The following is an 18,459-nucleotide window of genomic DNA, read 5'->3' as shown; positions in this document are numbered from 1 at the left end:
CACACAAAGACACACACAAACACAGATGCACACACGCACACACCACTATAGATTAGTTTATTGCGAAAGTGTCCTATGATTGTGATTTAGTTTCTCATGAACATTCTGATGAAAACCTACTGCTGCGTCCTTGGGGTTGGGGCTGAGCAGTCGATACACCCCGCTAATATCCTCCATTGTGAGGCTGCGAGCGTCTGGTAGCTCCCGCAGATGAAACAATAGAGGAGGAGGAGGAGGAGAAGGAGAAACAATATTTTGCAGAGTCGACGTTATTGGATTTGGATCGTAACATGGTAGTATCAAGTTAGGCTTAAATGGGCCAGAGAGTATCACGTCGGAATCACAATAGACACGACCAGATTGTTATTGCACTGCAGCTTCCATTAATAATTCAATCATTTGACCTGTGACATGAATTCCCGTAAAACAATCAGTCCCTCTAAGGGCTGTCACGGATATTATTTGAAAAACTGTGTAAAGGAGCGAGCGCGAGTGTGTGTGTGTGTGTGTGTGTGTGTGTGTGTGTCTGTGTGTGTGTGTGTGTGTGTGTGTGTGTGTGTGTGTGTGTGTGTGTGTGTGTGTGTGTGTGTGTGTGTGTGTGTGTGTGTGTGTGTGTGTGTGTGTGTGTGTGTGCTTGTGCCTGTGTGCTCTGTGTCTATGCACATGCGTGCGTGGGTTGACCTTTGCGGTGTGACACAAAAACCGAAGCCCGGGGCTATGGCTACAAGGACAATATTTAGAAAGGCGGAGAGGAGGGATGGCTGGAGAGGAGAGGGGAGACGGCTATTGGAGATCAGATGAGGGGAGCGCAGATGAGCAGATAAGGAAACAGGGGAAGAGGAGATGAGGAGAACAGAGTGGAGTAGACATGAGCAGGGGGGGGAGTTTATGTAAAGGAATAAGGAATGGAAAATACAGGATATTAGTGGTGAGGTGAGACAGGACAGGGAAGAGAGACACGCAGCTGGCTTGACTTCTTCTCGAGTGTTTCCCTGAGTGTGTGTGCGTGTCCCAGGGTTGCCCCGACACGCAACCAACACAAAGATTGGACGCGTTGCGCAAAGCGTGCACTTAGAACTTGAGCAGCGCCGGGGAAAAGGTACGAGGAGGAAAGCAGTGCCATGTATGCAAAATGCATTAAGTAGGGGGAGCGGATAGGCCGGTAATCACATAACACATTGTTTCAAGGATCACTACTGGCACAGAATAGAATCACGCTGTTCCTCATCTGAAGCCCTGCCCATCAGGGAGACACACAGGCCAACACATGCACACACGCACACACATTCGCACAACCGCGTGCATGCATGCACACAATCACACACCCACAGGCTAACAAAACCACACAAACAATCGACCATACATGTGCATCCACACAACAATGCACACCCCCACACACACACACACACACACATATACACACACACACACACACACACACACACACACACACACACACACACACACACACACACACACACACACAATCACAAACACGCACGCACGCTCACAAGACTATGGGCGCCGTGTATCAGGCTGCAGACTGGACCCTGCGCAGGGGAAATCTGCCCTGTGATGGCTGTAAATGAGAGCTGTGGCTGGGGCTGTCACATCGGGTTTGGCTGGCCCACAGAGGCTGGCAGGGTTAGGGACATGCTTCTTGCCATGGATATAATGAACTGGCCCATATCTGGAGGGGGCGTTTGGTGGGGGGCGGGGACGGGGGGGGGGCAGGGGGGCAGGGGGAGGGTTCTAACCCAACGAGAAGAACAACTCACAAAGGGAGGGGAAGAGAGGCGGGAGGAGAGAGAGAGGTGTTTGGAGGGGGGGGGGGGCAAAGAAGAGAGGAAATTAGAGAAGAAAAGTAAGCAGAGAAAAAGACAAAGGTTGTGGTCAGCGACAGGGGGCGGGAGAGGACGGTGCAGCAAGAGAGTGAGGGAGAAAGAGAGAGAGAGAGAGGGAGAAGGAGCGAGCGAGGGAGCGTGAGAGCGTGAGAGAGAGCGAGCGAGCGTGAGAGAGTGAGAGGCAGAGTGAGAGAGAGAGAGAGAGAGAGAGAGAGAGAGAGAGAGAGAGAGAGAGAGAGAGAGAGAGAGAGAGAGAGAGAGAGAGAGAGAGAGAGAGAAAGAAAGAAAGGGAACAACAAAGCGAGAGGGAGAAAAAGAAAGCTAATTGCAGCTGTTTTCCGCAGTTATGTTGACAGAGAGGATACCTGCTCTAATTAGAGGTGGCTAATGTGTCTCCAGGTATCCAGAACTTAGCGGCTAGCTTACTGTGGGGTAATTGGGAGAAGAGAACAGAGAACGCCTGCATCGTCCACGAGAGTGGTGGAATGCTTCCCTCTATTCCTTTGTACATCATTAACAGGTGGCGGACATCAAAAAGCTGAATTAATCTAACGCAATGTGGTGCCATCGCCCAGCAGTGTGTTCAAACGGCCATTAAGCTGATGCCGAAAAAATTCTTTCAACCCCAGACATTCGCCTACTCACCTCCCTCCTATCCTTCCCCTCCCCTCAACTCCCTCCTCCTACCTCCAGATTTTTGGGGTTCCGTCATTCTTTTTCTCTCCCCCCCCCCCCCCCCCCTCTCTCTCTCTCTCTCTCTCTCTCTCTCTCTCGGTCTCCTCTCCGCCCCGAAGAAGGCCACGTCAACGCTGTCCTACATAAACAGGATTCCGCAATGCAAAGGCAATCATCAGTCTTCATAAAACACGCACACGCGTTCTTCCCTAAAATAATGAATGGCCTCTCTGAGACTAAGGCAAACGTATAGATTTACAATTCACCACTTTACTCCCCCCCCCCATACCCCCATACACCCACTTCCAACACACACACATATCCCTCTCCCCCCCCAACCCCCCCCCAGCCCCCCACCCCCTGAGTTTTAATGCATCATAAACACTTGGTGTTTTTTGGTCTCAGTTCCAATAAAAACAGAGAGTAGCGGGGGTGTAATATCTGGAGCTGGGGGAAATTAAATTCTGAAGTTCCTCTCCTCCTCACTGCACCCTCAGCCCTGCGTGCCTGCACGCACACACACACACACACACACACACACACACACACACACACACACACACACACACACACACACACACACACACACACACACACACACACACACACACACACACACACACACACACACACACGCATGGTAACACACATAGCTGCACACACGCATGGCAAGCACGCACACTCACACATACATACATACAGGCAGGCGAACATCTATAGGCATGCAGACATGCACAGTCAGACACACACACACGCACAGGCAGACAAAAAAACGCACACATGCACACACACACACACACACACACACAGGCATACACACACAAACAGGTAGAGACACATGCCAACACAGAAACACAGGAATGCATGCACACAAATATAAGCATACAAATGTGCATGCAGAATACGCACGTACGCATGATACAAGCACACTCATGCAGACAACACTCTCTCTCTCTTACACACACAGACACACACACACACACAAAACAGTTAATCAGCAGCCCTGGGAGAAATCTAAGCCCACATCTACACCCAGTGGAAGGAACTGGATACAACCGCCTTAATCTCCCCCTTTCTCTTAATCACCACCACAACACACATGCTTGTTGATAAATTAGAGGAAATGTTTAGAGAGCTTATGATTCTGCTAAAGTTAATAAATACTGAAATTGATCTTATACAAGGAGGCTAGGGGGGGGGGGGGGGGCAGCTAGGGGAAGCTCAGGGAGGAGATGGAAGACAGGACGACTGTATTAGAAAATCTCCAATTGCCGCTTTTTTCTTATTATTCTACTTCCACACGCCGCTTTTCTGCCTCTGCTGCTATTTTCAAGAGTTCTTTCAGTGTGCGGTGACAAACATAACCCTTCTGACTGGTGGAAATATAAATCATACTTTAGAGTGAAGACAAATGCCCTATCCACTGGGAGCAGCTCCAGGCGAGTCATAATGGCCTCTCTCTCTCTCCGACTCCCCCGTCCGTCTCTCTTTCTCTCTCATGGCAGGGAGTTTCCCCGGTCCGAGGTTTAAGTGTCCACCCAGCCGGGAACCGTTCGACAAAACACCGCCAGACGGTTCAGAACAGAACTACGGCCCGCGAACGGACATTCCTTCTCTAAGCCCCTGTTCCATATTTATGTGACGAGCATGTAACTTAGAGGTAGGAGTCGAGGCCCGAAAAGGCCAACTGACATTAAACCGCCATTTTGGGTAAACAAAGCGAGACCGAAAAAATAAATCCTAATTATTCACTGAGTCGGGGCCTTGTGCATACTGCAACGTGTGTCGAACACAGAGCACATGGCTCGTATTCGTGTCAAGTCTTGTGACTGAGCTGTGTAACATGGATTTCCTAAATACAGCATACCATTTTACCTAGTCTACTTGGCCCAACTTGCCAAGGCTGGCTTAGCACGAAACAGGCCAGCTGCAAAAGTCTGTCTCCTTCTCTGTCTCCTTCTCTCTCTCCTTCTCTCTCTCTCTCTCTCTCTCTCTCTCTCTCTCTCTCTCTCTCTCTCTCTCTCTCTCTCTCTCTCTCTCTCTCTCTCTCTCTCTCTCTCTCTCTCTCTCTCTCTCTCTCTCTCTCTCTCTCTCCCCCTCTCTCTTCCCTTTGCTTTCAGTGCTATCATGTTGCCACTCCTTCTCCTCCAGCCCATTACACAGACCTCTTTATGCTGCGCTAAAAGCCGCTCATGTTCAAACACTCCTGGGAAAAGCCCCTTAAAACACGTCAGGATGAGGGGCACTGTCTGGTAAAATATTAATAGGGAGTTAATTGGTTGTTAATGGACTGCTTGGGTTAGGAGTCGTCGGCCATTAGACCGGCCACGGGAACAACCCATTCAACGAGTGTCAACTTACCACCTACGGTCGCTTAATTGTTTCCCGGTCACTGTACTCCATGAGTTATGCAAACGGGGTGTTGGAGTAATTATTGTCACTTTGCTTTTATATAACGTCCTGCGCGGCTGTATTGGCAGCATGCACCCCCCCCCCCCCCCCCTCTGCCCAAACGCCAGCCCCTGTTCCATGTCAGCCTGGCACGGTGGGTGTTCGGTTACCTCATTGAGAAAACCCATTGGAGGCGTGGACAATCAACGTCTGTGTCCCATATCCCCCTTTGTGCATCAAGGAAGTCCTGAGTATTGTTTACACAGAGAGGAAAACAGTTTTACTATTTTGTTTGTGGGGAGTGGAACTACAATTGAGTGTTTAGAAGCTCGGTGAGGTTTGTCGTTAGTTGCTACCCAACAGGGACCAAAAAAGAAAAAAAGTATTCTCGGCTCGAGCTGAATGTAATATTAATGCAGGAACGACAGAGAAATCAAATGGAATCTAAACCGAGTTCAAATGTTGACATCAACGCATACATTTTTGATTATTGCAGAGCTACCATGCCATTCCTTTTAAAGAAAACCAGATAGACATGTGATGCAGAGAATATTTTTAGAATAAGAAATGTTTCAGCCAGCCGCTCGCTTCATCTACAATTCCTTTAAGAAAAGCGCAAATACTTTGTTTGGTCGGGGAAGCGTACTTGAAATGGCCCTTGAGGTTAGCCAGACTGCCTTTGCCAGTTCAGGCTTTCATCACTATTCACAAAATAGCCATGCTTACAATGAAACAATACTAGTTATGGCAGAGCACTGATGTAAAAATACAAATGTAAACTTTTGTCCGTTGCTTTAGAAGGTTGAATTTGTAAGATAATTAGGTGAGTGCTGCATGCAGCGCTCAACTATTGTTCTTCATAAGTTTTATTCTTTCTTTCTTTATTATTCTCTACAAACTTTGGGACCCATCTACTTCCTCAATTTTTCACCTAGAGACTCCATTCAAATTTTAAAATATTAAGAATAGCTTGGAATCGCGCGCTTCTTTTCAGATTTTTTAAATATTTTATACTATATATATAGATATTCTACTTTTAAAATATTATCTTTTTTTAACATGGGAGTCAATGGGAGGACGGCAGAGCCGTCCTCTGGTAGGCTACTTCAAACTGTTTAAGACTTAACTAAATCAATTTTCAACCGTTTATCTTCGTTCAAACCATTTAACAAATCTACACAATTGTATCTTCAATAATATCCAAACGGAATTTCGATATGATTTAAACTTTCTTCAGAATCACAGTTTTAGTTTCAAACCATCATATTCTACAATTGGTCCCATTGAAGCCGTCGGCCCATTCTGACACTAAAATTACTAGGACATCGTAACTCGGTCAAATTGCATATCATTTAAACTTTATTCAGAATCACAGTTTTTGTTTCACACTGGCTTCGTTTTCAGTGGGTCTCATTGATTTACGTTGACGCTGGAGCGTGTTGCCAGATTGGGCGGTTTTCCTCGCCGGATTGGGCTACTTTTGGAGGACGTTCAGGCAGTGTTGCCAGATTGGGGTGTTTTCCCCACGCTATTGAGCTACTTTTAATCACGCACCAGCTCGCTATTCTCTTACACACACACACACACACACACACACACACACACACACACACACACACACACACACACACACACACACACACACACACACACACACACACACACACACACACACACACACACACACACACACACACACACACACACACACACACACACACACACATACATTTGACCTTTTACATTTCTGCATTTTAGCAATGCTTTGCATTGTCACTTTATTTGTTTCCAACCATTTACTTTTTCTAAAATGGTGAGCATGTTTACTCCATTTAGACTTTTGAACTTTTGTTCAAATCCCTACACTTGATTTAAGCCATTTAACGTTTCTTAATGTCTTGGCTTTATTCAAAAAAAAAATTCAACCTCACGTTGAACTACAGCACTCACCGCATTTTCTGCAGGAAATGCATTTTCTAGTTTTAGTTGAGTTTTTAGTTTCAAATGAGTTATAATTAGTCATTACTATGCCCATGGTAGAACCCTCAATGTAATGATGCATACAATTAAGTATTTACTTGGATGGCAGGACTTTATAGCAGGAAATATATTATGTTATGCAATTATACTCCTGTACATCAATAATGAAATGGGGATTGTGTTCAGATGTTGTTTATTTGTCCAATTAAATTAGGTGGCAAATGTCAGCAAACCCCTGATAGTCGATTTAGGTGTCAGTTTCGATAACACCGCTAGATGGCAGTAAAACACAAGGAAACATTTAGAACCGGCAAGCAAGTCTTTGTCATGGACGTGACAAGGAAATCGATAAAATAAGCTGGATCTTGAGCCTAGGGTGTGATCGCAGCCTCTGAGGCAGTGGGGCCTAGCTCTCTGAGTGGCCAACGACGTGCGTCGCGACGTAGGTCGCATTGGTCGCGAGGAAGTCTATATAATCAGTTGATTTGCATGTTATTAACGTTTTTTTTTGCGACAGTTGAAGTAGGCCATGCTCTCTGGCGAAAGCTATACCTACAGCTCTTTATTGCTAATATTGTTTTAATATTTCGTATTGAAGTACAGTTTATATGATGAAATCGTTGGTTTATCAGTATCAATAAAATATATTAGTTGTAATTTGGGGCGTATTCAAATAATGTATTTTATATATTATATGTAGCCTATTTGTTTTGTTAAAAGTCATTAAGCCTAATAACGTATATTATGCACAAAGTTCTTCGTTATAGAGTGATAAACATAAATATAAGTGCAATAATATGAAGCCAATGCCACAGTGGTACCAGCGGTAGTCATGCTAGGTTAGTTATCATGAAGGCCAGTGTTTGATTCTCTCCACGGACGGTCATATTATTGCTCTTTAGTCAAACTTATTGACGCAATCGGCCTCTTTCATTTTAACATTTTTGTATGTTTTAGTATGATGGTATGATTATACGACGTAATGACGGGCTGCGACGCCTGGCTGGTATCGGCTGGCTGGCTGCGACGACAGACCCGGCTGTCTGCCGCTGGCCACTGGCCGCTGACTGCGGCTGGCAGCTGGCTCTGACAGGCTGACCGACTAGGTCGCGACCATAAAAGCGTCGCTACCCTTTTGGCGGCAAATAGGTCGCAACCAACCAGAAGTATGGCTGAATGAGCGACCTGTGGCAGCCAGCCATTGTCACCATGCACTGGAAAAAGCCTTCTGTTGAACCAATTAAAAAAAACAAGGGTAATGGTTCACATCTATATTACATAACTTGAGCCAATGACAAATATATAGCTTGCCTCAAACAATATTTCCTATGTTCATAAAAACAAAATAATACAACTTGGCACCAAGTATAATTATATTCTTTGAATGAAGTTAATACATTTAAATCGTATGTTAAATCCTAAACAAAAAAATATTGATTCACTCCAACAATTGTTTCTCATTTAAGAAATATCTATCAGAAATAATTTGTTTTATCCAATCAAAAAGTTTACAATTTAATCAAACAATTGTTTCTCATTTAAACATGAACATTTTTAAACAAAACATATTTTTGTATACATCATCATCATTTTATCCCGCTCGGCTATCGCCGCTTCATGGCCTTGGGGCGCTTCTGCTGGAGAGTTGGAAGTCTCGGTTCCAGCATCAGCATGATGTCTGGATTCGACATTACATCGCGACAGGGTAAGGTGCTTTGTCAAAGACACCTCGATACTCTGCTTGGTGAAGCCGGGGATCGAACCAACAACCTTCAGGTTACCAGCCAACCCGCTCTACCACCTGTGCTACTGCCGCCACACATTATACAATATATATTAACAACCTACACAGTTACAGTTACACTGACGACCAGTTACACTGACGACCAATAAAAAACAACAGTGTCACCCCTCATGTTTCATTTGATAAAAACGACAGTGTTACCCCCTATGTTTTAATTGATAAATATCGACAGTGTTACCCATTATGTTTTTTTTCATAACGACCAATAAATATCGACAGTGTTACCCATTATGTTTTTTTCCCATGATGACTGATGAAAAACAACAGTGATATATTTTATTTGAGAAGGACATTTTTTTTTTTTGATGTTTTTTTTCATTACGACCAATAAAATACGACAGTGTTACCCCTTATATTATTTGACAAAGACAACAAAGTTACCCATTATGTTTTTTTTCAAGACGACCAATAAAAAACAACAGTGTTACCCCTTATGTTTCTTTTCATGACGACCAATAAAAAACAACAGTGTTACCCCTTATGTTTTTTTTCATGACGACCAACAAAAAACAACAGTGTTACCCCTTATGTTTCTTTTCAGGACGACCAATAAAAAACAACAGTGTTACCCCTTATGTTTTTTTTCATGACGACCAACAAAAAACAACAGTGTTACCCCTTATGCTTTTTTTCATGACGACCAATAAAAAACGACAGTGTTACCCCTTGTGTTTTTTTTCATGACGACCAATAAAAAACAACATTGTTACCCCTTGTGTTTTTTTTCATGACGACCAATAAAAAACAACAGTATTACCCCTTATGTTTTTTTAAAAAAACAACAGTGTTACCCCTTGTGTTTTTTTTCATGACGACCAATAAATATCGACAGTGTTACCCCTTATGTTTTTTTCCCATGATGACTGATGAAAAACAACAGTGATACCCCTTATATTTTATTTGAGAAGGACATTTTTTTTTTTTTATATGTTTTTTTTCATTACGACCAATAAAATACGACAGTGTTACCCCTTATATTATTTGACAAAGACAACAAAGTTACCCATTATGTTTTTTTTCAAGACGACCAATAAAAAACAACAGTGTTACCCCTTATGTTTCTTTTCATGACGACCAATAAAAAACAACAGTGTTACCCCTTATGTTTTTTTTCATGACGACCAACAAAAAACAACAGTGACCCCCTTGTGTTTTTTTTCATGACGACCAATAAAAAACAACAGTTATGATTTTTTTAACCCTTATGTTTTTTTTCATGACGACCAATAAAAAACAACTGTGGTATCAAGGTGTTACCCCTTGTGGTTTTTTTCATGACGACCAATAAAAAACAACAGTATTACCCCTTATGTTTTTTTTAAAAAACAACAGTGTTACCCCTTATGTTTTTTTTCATGACGACCAATAAAAAACAACAGTGTTACCCCTTGTGTGTTTTTTCATGACGACCAATAAATATCGACAGTGTTCCCCCTTATGTTTTTTTCCCATGATGACTGATGAAAAACAACAGTGATACCCCTTATATTTTATTTGAGAAGGACATTTTTTTTTTTTTATATGTTTTTTTTCATTACGACCAATAAAATACGACAGTGTTACCCCTTATATTATTTGACAAAGACAACAAAGTTACCCATTATGTTTTTTTTCAAGACGACCAATAAAAAACAACAGTGTTACCCCTTATGTTTCTTTTCATGACGACCAATAAAAAACAACAGTGTTACCCCTTATTTTTTTTTTTCATGACGACCAACAAAAAACAACAGTGTTATCCCTTATGTTTTTTTTCATGACGACCAATAAAAAACGACAGTGTTACCCCTTGTGTTTTTTTTCATGACGACCAATAAAAAACAACAGTTATGATTTTTTTAACCCTTATGTTTTTTTTCATGACGACCAATAAAAAACAACTGTGTTACCCCTTATGTCACGACATCAGTCAGGGTTAGGTGCTTTGTCAAAGACACCTAGATACTCTGCTTGGTGAAGCCGGGGATCGAACCAACAACCTTCAGGTTACCAGCAAACCCGCTCTACCACCTGAGCTACTGCCACCACAAAATATACAATATATATTAACAATTTAAATGGCAGAGTTAGGCCTACTCCAGACCTCCCTCCAGTTACACAGTTACAGTTACACTGACGACCAGTTACACTGACGACCAGTTACACTGACGACCAATAAAAAACAACAGTGTCACCCCTCATGTTTCATTTGATAAAAACGACAGTGTTACCCCCTATGTTTTAATTGATAAATATCGACAGTGTTACCCATTATGTTTTTTTTCATAACGACCAATAAAAAATTATGTTTTTTTACATGCCGACCAATAAAAAACAACAGTGTTACCCCTTATGTTTTCTTTCATGACGACCAACGAAAAACAACAGTGTTACCCCTTATGTTTTTTTTCATGACGACCAATAAAAAACAAGATTGTTACCCCTTGTGTTTTTTTTCATGACGACCAATAAAAAACAACAGTATTACCCCTTATGTTTTTTTAAAAAAACAACAGTGTTACCCCTTATGTTTTTTTTCATGACGACCAATAAAAAACAACAGTATTACCCCTTATGTTTTTTTTAAAAAACAACAGTGTTACGCCTTGTGTTTTTTTTCATGACGACCAATAAATATCGACAGTGTTACCCCTTATGTTTTTTTCCCCTGATGACTGATGAAAAACAACAGTGATACCTCTTATATTTTATTTGAGAAGGACATTTTTTTTTTTTTATATGTTTTTTTTCATTACGACCAATAAAATACGACAGTGTTACCCCTTATATTATTTGACAAAAACAACAAAGTTACCCATTATGTTTTTTTTCAAGAAGACCAATAAAAAACAACAGTATTACCCCTTATGTTTTTATTCATGACGACCAATAAAAAAACAACAGTGTTACCCCTTATGTTTCTTTTCATGACGACCAATAAAAAACAACAGTGTTACCCCTTATGTTTTTTTTCATGACGACCAACAAAAAACAACAGTGTTACCCCTTATGTTTTTTTTCATGACGACCAATAAAAAACGACAGTGTTACCCCTTGTGTTTTTTTTCATGACGACCAATAAAAAACAACAGTTATGATTTTTTTAACCCTTATGTTTTTTTTCATGACGACCAATAAAAAACAACAATGTTACCCCTTGTGGTTTTTTTCATGACGACCAATGAAAAACAACAGTATTACCCCTTATGTTTTTTTTCATGACGACCAATAAAAAACAACAGTGTTACCCCTTATGTTTTTTTTCATGATGACCAATAAAAAACACCATTGTTACCCCATATGTTTTTTTTCATGACGACCAATAAAAAACAACAGTGTAACCCCTTATGTTTTTTATCATGACGACCAATAAAAAACAATAGTTATGGTTTTTTTCAACCCTTGTGGTTTTTTTCATGACGACCAATAAAAAACAACAGTGTTACCCCTTGTGGTTTTTTTCATGACGACCAATAAATATCGACAGTATTACCCCTTATGTTTTTTTCCCATGATGACTGATGAAAAACAACAGTGATACCCCTTATATTTTATTTGAGAAGGACATTTATTTTTTTTATATGTTTTTTTTCATTACGACCAATAAAATAAGACAGTGTTACCCCTTATATTATTTGACAAAGACAACAAAGTTACCCATTATGTTTTTTTTCAAGACGACCAATAAAAAACGACAGTGTTACCCCTTGTGTTTTTTTTCATGACGACCAATGAAAAACAACAGTATTACCCCTTATGTTTTTTTTCATGACGACCAATAAAAAAACAACAGTGTTACCCCTTATGTTTCTTTTCATGACGACCAATAAAAAACAACAGTGTTACCCCTTATGTTTTTTTTCATGACGACCAACAAAAAACAACAGTGTTACCCCTTATGTTTTTTTTCATGACGACCAATAAAAAACGACAGTGTTACCCCTTGTGTTTTTTTTCATGACGACCAATAAAAAACAACAGTTATGATTTTTTTAACCCTTATGTTTTTTTTCATGACGACCAATAAAAAACAACAGTGTTACCCCTTGTGGTTTTTTTCATGACGACCAATGAAAAACAACAGTATTACCCCTTATGTTTTTTTTCATGACGACCAATAAAAAACAACAGTGTTACCCCTTATGTTTTTTTTCATGATGACCAATAAAAAACACCATTGTTACCCCATATGTTTTTTTTCATGACGACCAATAAAAAACAACAGTGTAACCCCTTATGTTTTTTATCATGACGACCAATAAAAAACAATAGTTATGGTTTTTTTCAACCCTTGTGGTTTTTTTCATGACGACCAATAAAAAACAACAGTGTTACCCCTTGTGGTTTTTTTCATGACGACCAATAAATATCGACAGTGTTACCCCTTATGTTTTTTTCCCATGATGACTGATGAAAAACAACAGTGATACCCCTTATATTTTATTTGAGAAGGACATTTTTTTTTTTTTTATATGTTTTTTTTCATTACGACCAATAAAATAAGACAGTGTTACCCCTTATATTATTTGACAAAGACAACAAAGTTACCCATTATGTTTTTTTTCAAGACGACCAATAAAAAACGACAGTGTTACCCCTTGTGTTTTTTTTCATGACGACCAATAAAAAACAACAGTTATGATTTTTTTAACCCTTATGTTTTTTTTCATGACGACCAATAAAAAACAACTGTATTACCCCTTATGTCACGACATCAGTCAGGGTTAGGTGCTTCGTCAAATACACCTAGATACTCTGCTTGGTGAAGCCGGGGATCGAACCAACAACCTTCAGGTTACCAGCCAACCCGCTCTACCACCTGAGCTACTACCGCCACACAATATGAAATATATATTAACAATATAATGGCAGAGTTAGGCCTACTCCAGACCTCCCTCCAGTTACACAGTTACAGTTACACTGACGACCAGTTACACTGACGACCAATAAAAAACAACAGTGTCACCCCTCATGTTTCATTTGATAAAAACGACAGTGTTACCCCCTATGTTTTAATTGATAAATATCGACAGTGTTACCCATTATGTTTTTTTTCATAACGACCAATAAAAAATTATGTTTTTTTACATGCCGACCAATAAAAAACAACAGTGTTACCCCTTATCTTTTCTTTCATGACGACCAACGAAAAACAACAGTGTTACCCCTTATGTTTTTTTTCATGACGACCAATAAAAAACAACATTGTTACCCCTTGTGTTTTTTTTCATGACGACCAATAAAAAACAACAGTATTACCCCTTATGTTTTTTTAAAAAAACAACAGTGTTACCCCTTATGTTTTTTTTCATGACGACCAATAAAAAACAACAGTATTACCCCTTATGTTTTTTTTAAAAAACAACAGTGTTACCCCTTGTGTTTTTTTTCATGACGACCAATAAATATCGACAGTGTTACCCCTTATGTTTTTTTCCCATGATGACTGATGAAAAACAACAGTGATACCCCTTATATTTTATTTGAGAAGGACATTTTTTTTTTTTATATGTTTTTTTTCATTACGACCAATAAAATACGACAGTGTTACCCCTTATATTATTTGACAAAAACAACAAAGTTACCCATTATGTTTTTTTTCAAGAAGACCAATAAAAAACAACAGTATTACCCCTTATGTTTTTATTCATGACGACCAATAAAAAAACAACAGTGTTACCCCTTATGTTTCTTTTCATGACAACCAATAAAAAACAACAGTGTTACCCCTTATGTTTTTTTTCATGACGACCAACAAAAAACAACAGTGTTACCCCTTATGTTTTTTTTCATGACGACCAATAAAAAACGACAGTGTTACCCCTTGTGTTTTTTTTCATGACAACCAATAAAAAACAACAGTTATGATTTTTTTAACCCTTATGTTTTTTTTCATGACGACCAATAAAAAACAACAGTGTTACCCCTTGTGGTTTTTTTCATGACGACCAATGAAAAACAACAGTATTACCCCTTATGTTTTTTTTCAAGACGACCAATAAAAAACAACAGTGTTACCCCTTATGTTTTTTTTCATGATGACCAATAAAAAACACCATTGTTACCCCTTGTGTTTTTTTTCATGACGACCAATAAAAAACAACAGTATTACCCCTTATGTTTTAAAAAACAACAGTGTTACCCCTTATGTTTTTTTTCATGACGACCAATAAAAAACAACAGTGTAACCCCTTATGTTTTTTTTCATGACGACCAATAAAAAACAACAGTGTTACCCCTTGTGGTTTTTTTCATGACGACCAATAAAAAACAACAGTGTTACCCCTTATGTTTTTTTTCATGACGACCAATAAAAAACAACAGTGTAACCCCTTATGTTTTTTTTCATGACGACCAATAAAAAACAACAGTTCTGTTTTTTTTCAACCCTTATGTTTTTTTTCATGACGACCAATAAAAAACAACAGTGTTACCCCTTATGTTTTTTTTCATGACGACCAATAAAAAACAACAGTGTTACCCCTTATGTTTTTTTTCATGACGACCAATAAAAAACAACAGTGTAACCCCTTATGTTTTTTTTCATGACGACCAATAAAAAACAACAGTTCTGTTTTTTTTCAACCCTTATGTTTTTTTTCATGACGACCAATAAAAAACAACAGTGTTACCCCTTATGTTTTTTTTCATGACGACCAATAAAAAACAACAGTGTTACCCCTTATGTTTTTTTTCATGACGACCAATAAAAAACAACAGTGTTACCCCTTATGTTTCTTTTCATGACGACCAATATAAAACAACTGTGTTACCCCTTATGTTTTTTTTCATGACGACCAACAAAAAACAACAGTGTTACCCCTTATGTTTTTTTTCATGACGACCAATAAAAAACGACAGTGTTACCCCTTATGTTTTTTTTCATGACGACCAATAAAAAACAACAGTGTTACCCCTTATGTTTTTTTTCATGACGACCAATAAAAAACAACAGTGTTACCCCTTATGTTTCTTTTCATGACGACCAATAAAAAACAACAGTATTACCCCTTATGTTTTTTTTAAAAAACAACAGTGTTACCCCTTGTGTTTTTTTTCATGACGACCAATAAATATCGACAGTGTTACCCCTTATGTTTTTTTCCCATGATGACTGATGAAAAACAACAGTGATACCCCTTATATTTTATTTGAGAAGGACATTTTTTTTTTTTTATATGTTTTTTTTCATTACGACCAATAAAATACGACAGTGTTACCCCTTATATTATTTGACAAAAACAACAAAGTTACCCATTATGTTTTTTTTCAAGAAGACCAATAAAAAACAACAGTATTACCCCTTATGTTTTTATTCATGACGACCAATAAAAAAACAACAGTGTTACCCCTTATGTTTCTTTTCATGACGACCAATAAAAAACAACAGTGTTACCCCTTATGTTTTTTTTCATGACGACCAACAAAAAACAACAGTGTTACCCCTTATGTTTTTTTTCATGACGACCAATAAAAAACGACAGTGTTACCCCTTGTGTTTTTTTTCATGACGACCAATAAAAAACAACAGTGTTACCCCTTGTGTTTTTTTTCATGACGACCAATAAATATCGACAGTGTTACCCCTTATGTTTTTTTCCCATGATGACTGATGAAAAACAACAGTGATACCCCTTATATTTTATTTGAGAAGGACATTTTTTTTTTTTATATGTTTTTTTTCATTACAACCAATAAAATACGACAGTGTTACCCCTTATATTATTTGACAAAGACAACAAAGTTACCCATTATGTTTTTTTTCAAGACGACCAATAAAAAACAACAGTGTTACCCCTTATGTTTCTTTTCATGACGACCAATAAAAAACAACAGTGTTACCCCTTATGTTTTTTTTCATGACGACCAACAAAAAACAACAGTGTTATCCCTTATGTTTTTTTTCATGACGACCAATAAAAAACGACAGTGTTACCCCTTGTGTTTTTTTTCATGACGACCAATAAAAAACAACAGTTATGATTTTTTTAACCCTTATGTTTTTTTTCATGACGACCAATAAAAAACAACTGTGGTATCAAGGTGTTACCCCTTGTGTTTTTTTTCATGACGACCAATAAAAAACAACAGTATTACCCCTTATGTTTTTTTTAAAAAACAACAGTGTTACCCCTTATGTTTTTTTTCATGACGACCAATAAAAAACAACAGTGTTACCCCTTGTGTTTTTTTTCATGACGACCAATAAATATCGACAGTGTTACCCCTTATGTTTTTTTCCCATGATGACTGATGAAAAACAACACTGATACCCCTTATATTTTATTTGAGAAGGACATTTTTTTTTTTTTATATGTTCTTTTTCATTACGACCAATAAAATAAGACAGTGTTACCCCTTATATTATTTGACAAAGACAACAAAGTTACCCATTATGTTTTTTTTCAAGACGACCAATAAAAAACAACAGTGTTACCCCTTATGTTTCTTTTCATGACGACCAATAAAAAACAACAGTGTTACCCCTTATGTTTTTTTTCATGACGACCAACAAAAAACAACAGTGTTATCCCTTATGTTTTTTTTCATGACGACCAATAAAAAACAACTGTATTACCCCTTATGTCACGACATCAGTCAGGGTTAGGTGCTTCGTCAAATACACCTAGATACTCTGCTTGGTGAAGCCGGGGATCGAACCAACAACCTTCAGGTTACCAGCCAACCCGCTCTACCACCTGAGCTACTACCGCCACACAATATAAAATATATATTAACAAACTAAATGGCAGAGTTAGGCCTACTCCAGACCTCCCTCCAGTTACACAGTTACAGTTACACTGACGACCAGTTACACTGACGACCAATAAAAAACAACAGTGTCACCCCTCATGTTTCATTTGATAAAAACGACAGTGTTACCCCCTATGTTTTAATTGATAAATATCGACAGTGTTACCCATTATGTTTTTTTTCATAACGACCAATAAAAAATTATGTTTTTTTACATGCCGACCAATAAAAAACAACAGTGTTACCCCTTATGTTTTCTTTCATGACGACCAACGAAAAACAACAGTGTTACCCCTTATGTTTTTTTTCATGACGACCAATAAAAAACAAGATTGTTACCCCTTGTGTTTTTTTTCATGACGACCAATAAAAAACAACAGTATTACCCCTTATGTTTTTTTAAAAAAACAACAGTGTTACCCCTTATGTTTTTTTTCATGACGACCAATAAAAAACAACAGTATTACCCCTTATGTTTTTTTTAAAAAACAACAGTGTTACGCCTTGTGTTTTTTTTCATGACGACCAATAAATATCGACAGTGTTACCCCTTATGTTTTTTTCCCATGATGACTGATGAAAAACAACAGTGATACCCCTTATATTTTATTTGAGAAGGACATTTTTTTTTTTTGTATGTTTTTTTTCATTACGACCAATAAAATACGACAGTGTTACCCCTTATATTATTTGACAAAAACAACAAAGTTACCCATTATGTTTTTTTTCAAGACGACCAATAAAAAACAACAGTATTACCCCTTATGTTTTTATTCATGACGACCAATAAATAACAACAGTGTTACCCCTTATGTTTTTTTTCATGACGACCAATAAAAAACGACAGTGTTACCCCTTGTGTTTTTTTTCATGACGACCAATAAAAAACAACAGTTATGATTTTTTTAACCCTTATGTTTTTTTTCATGACGACCAATAAAAAACAACAATGTTACCCCTTGTGGTTTTTTTCATGACGACCAATGAAAAACAACAGTATTACCCCTTATGTTTTTTTTCATGACGACCAAT

The sequence above is a fragment of the Gadus chalcogrammus genome, chromosome 10 (genome assembly GCF_026213295.1).
Source record: "Gadus chalcogrammus isolate NIFS_2021 chromosome 10, NIFS_Gcha_1.0, whole genome shotgun sequence".
Lineage (NCBI taxonomy): Eukaryota > Metazoa > Chordata > Actinopteri > Gadiformes > Gadidae > Gadus > Gadus chalcogrammus.
Note: the sequence above shows the minus strand (reverse complement) of the source record.